The 3437-nt window shown below is 37.6% G+C and overlaps 1 pseudogene; it reads left to right on the top strand.

Moving 5' to 3' along the window:
* Positions 1-2095: 2095 nt before the first annotated feature.
* On the top strand, positions 2096-2208 carry LOC111727272 (annotated as a pseudogene).
* The last annotated feature ends 1229 nt before the right edge of the window (positions 2209-3437 follow it).

Here is a 3437-nt window from a genome sequence, read left to right as displayed (position 1 = left end):
ATGTAGGAGGGGAAGTGAGAAGATGGCCAAACAAAAGTGAATATACTATGGGTTAAATTAAATCATTTTGTGAAGTCTGGGCTTAATTTAAAGGCTTTCTGAATCATCAAATGGTCTTTATTAGGAAATTTGTAACATTACATGATCATATTCACAATAGCAAAGGATAATACTATTACCAGTGAAGAGGTGGCTGAGGAGAGAACGAAATTCTAGGCAGGGAATTCAGGTTGGAGGCTATTTTAGTAAAAAGAGATTTAACCTCAGAACTAGGACACTGGTACTATAAATGCAAATTAAAGAAAAAAAGTTTAAATCAAGCCATCTTAGGGGTAAATTGTGCAGGACTTAGTGAGTAATGGGATGTGTGTTTTATGAACAGAGGACGTTGAAGAAAGCTCTAGATCTCTAACCTAGGAATTTGAATGCTATTAATCTAGAGAGAAATCACAGAAAAGGTTACAGAGAGGACTCTTTTTGCTACAGAAATTCAGCCTGACTTTATACACACAGGTGAAATTGCTTCAAGGACACTGAATTCATTAGGCAGAATAATGATCCCCCAAAGATGTCCATGCCTTTATCCCCAGAACCTGTGAATATGTGCCCTGGCGACAGGCAATTTGCAGATGTGATTGTGGTTAAGGACCTTGAAATGAGGAGATTATCCTGGATTATCCAGATGGGCACATGACTCTTTAAAAGCAGAAATATTTCTCAGTTGAGGTTAGAGAGAAGGTGTGACATTGCTGGCTTTGCAGATAGAGGGATGGCCATGAGTCAAGGAAATTTCACAGCCTCTAGAAATCAGAAGAGGCAGGAATTGGAGATTTCCCAGAGTCCACAGAAAGGGATGCAAAGTTGCAGATACCTTAATTTTTTCCCAGTGAGATCTTACCAACATCCCATTTAGAGAATTTTCTTAGGAAGCCTACATATAGAAAAGTGGTTGAGCCTCAGGGATAGCCATAACTTAGAATGAAAACAGGATGATTTTTTTCCTGTGGCTCTCTGTGTGTTTACTTCATCCATATTTCTCTGGAGATTTCTATACTTCTCAAGTCATTAATAGTCTGAACAATGACTGCTGAGGGTTCCTGAGTGTTTTATCTAATAGATCAATTGCCCAAAGAGAGACTGCTTCTCTTTCTTGATGTTATTTCTAAGATTTTGTGCAAGGACATACTATCCTATCCTTGCTTGCACCAATCAGCTGTAGTCAGTATGAAAAATCTATACAGTTAATTAACAGGATGGTGACCCAGGTAAACCTGTGGATGAAGGAAAAAGGAGGAGGGTTGGTCCACAGAAGAAGAGGAGGGATGATACCTAGATATAACAGTGCAGCAATATAGAAGGGCACAGATTTAATGACTGGTGTTGCATCTTTCTTTTACCTGAGAAGTCAGACAGTCCATGAGCCTCATTGAGTACCTGCTTTGTGCTAGGCACTGAGCTAGTCACCATGCCTGGTGTTGAACATAACCAAGGCCAGTGTCAACACTAAGCTCATGGGAAAGGCAGTGATTTAATCAATGTTGACAGAAATGAGAGCCTAATTACAACTGTCTAAATGGTATTGACAAAGTACACATTTTAAAAGCTACATCTAATTGGGGTAGTGGAGAGAATAAGATCTACTTAATACATGCATTAGGGAAGAATTTAAGCTAAGATCCAAGGATAAGAAAAACAAGAAGCAGCTGATCAGACAAAAATGGGGATTCCTGACAGAAAATAACGTACGTAATTGGCTTAAAAGCAAAAAGAATGTGTAGTTTTGTAGAAACTGAGGGACAGTCAGCATAGCTGATGTTGAAGTGATGAGGGAAGGATAGTGACACTATGGCAATAAGGCAGGGAATGTCTTTGTCAGGTTGTAATGAGTCAGGCTAAAATTCAGGACACTAGTACAGGGCGGCATTTTAAATGGACCATACCTTATTCTTTATGTTCTGATACTGAGCCTCACCTGTAACCTTCTGAATCAAAATTTCTTGGAATGGACACTTAGGAATCTGCATTTTAGCATCACCTTTTCATAATTGTTATGTACCTTAAATTATAATCACTACTCTTCACAGAGAAATAAAACATTGCTTCTTGGCCTTTTGGCTAAGATCAAGTATAGAATCAAAGAGAAATAAGAATGGTATGTTTTTCTTTTAATATGTTTTTTAGAGAATTCAAGGTGAGTTTCAAATCTCTTAAGAACTGACATGGAAAGTATAGTGAATTATATTTTTCCAAAATACAAAAGATCAAGAGTTAATAAAGTAATAAAATCGTCAGACTTCATTGATGTTCACATTAGCATATCCTATGTTTCAATTAACCTCCTGACCTTCATCTCAATATCAGATGAAGAATGCTTATAATGGAACAAACTGCATATGGGTTTTACCAGCCTCAGCTCCTCAAGAGACATTTGATACTTTGTTCTTATTTATTTTAAAAATGAGAATGACCTTTATGTTGGGGGAGAACGTGGGATGTTTGTATTTACTTGTGCGCTATTGCTAGATAAAAAGTTTGTACTTTTCTGATTTTTATGTAGTATAAATTGATAAGATCTGACAACTGTTGACTTTTTACTCATGGATTCTAGTTACATTAGCACATACAATATGGTTACTGATCAGAAAGGACTTTCTGTTTTAGATGCTGAAAGAATCTCACCGACATTACTTTAGAATATGTGATGCATCTGCTTCATTTTTGTTTGTTCATAAAGGGAGAATACAGGCATTGGAAATTCTCTGATCAATTGCCTAAAGTCATGGAATGTTCTCTGTTGAATTCTCTTCTCCTTCTCTGGAGACAATTTGAAAGTGACTTTGAAAGGCACTTTATTCCGTATTTTTTGTTTGTTTGTTTGTTTGTTTTTTATTGTTTGGGATTCATTGAGGGTACAAAGAATTAGGTCACACTGATTGCATTTGTGAGGTAAAGTCCCTTTTATAATTGTGTCCTGCCCCTAGGGGTGTGCCACATACTGTGACTCCCCCAACCTCTTCCCTCTTCCCCTCTCCCGGATCCCTCATCCCCCTGCCCCCCACCATGTATTAGGTCATCTACTGCCTTCATATTAGACTTGATCATGCTCAAGGCAATGGTTGTTACAGGCCAAGCATAAGGCAACAGTGCAAGCTAAATGTATCTGGGTGCATAAATCTGGAGGCAAGGCTGGAAAACACAGAAAACCCTCCAATGATGAGCTCTAATAGGTGAAGATTTCTGGGGAGTCAGTAGTCTTTCTATCTCAATACCTGTTGAAGAGGAAGTTCTGATTCTTACCTGAAAAACATTTGAATCTGGTGTTAAACTGAATGTTAATAAAGTTGAAATAAAAACCAGATCAAGATCAATCACAGATTAGGAATCTGGCAAAAATAAAACAAAACAAAAACAGGAGCATGCCATTTTTTACTGAGTAT

The sequence above is a fragment of the Otolemur garnettii genome, unplaced genomic scaffold, assembly GCF_000181295.1.
Source record: "Otolemur garnettii isolate 467f Iridium unplaced genomic scaffold, OtoGar3 scaffold00003, whole genome shotgun sequence".
Lineage (NCBI taxonomy): Eukaryota > Metazoa > Chordata > Mammalia > Primates > Galagidae > Otolemur > Otolemur garnettii.
This window is presented reverse-complemented; position numbering and strand designations above follow the sequence as displayed.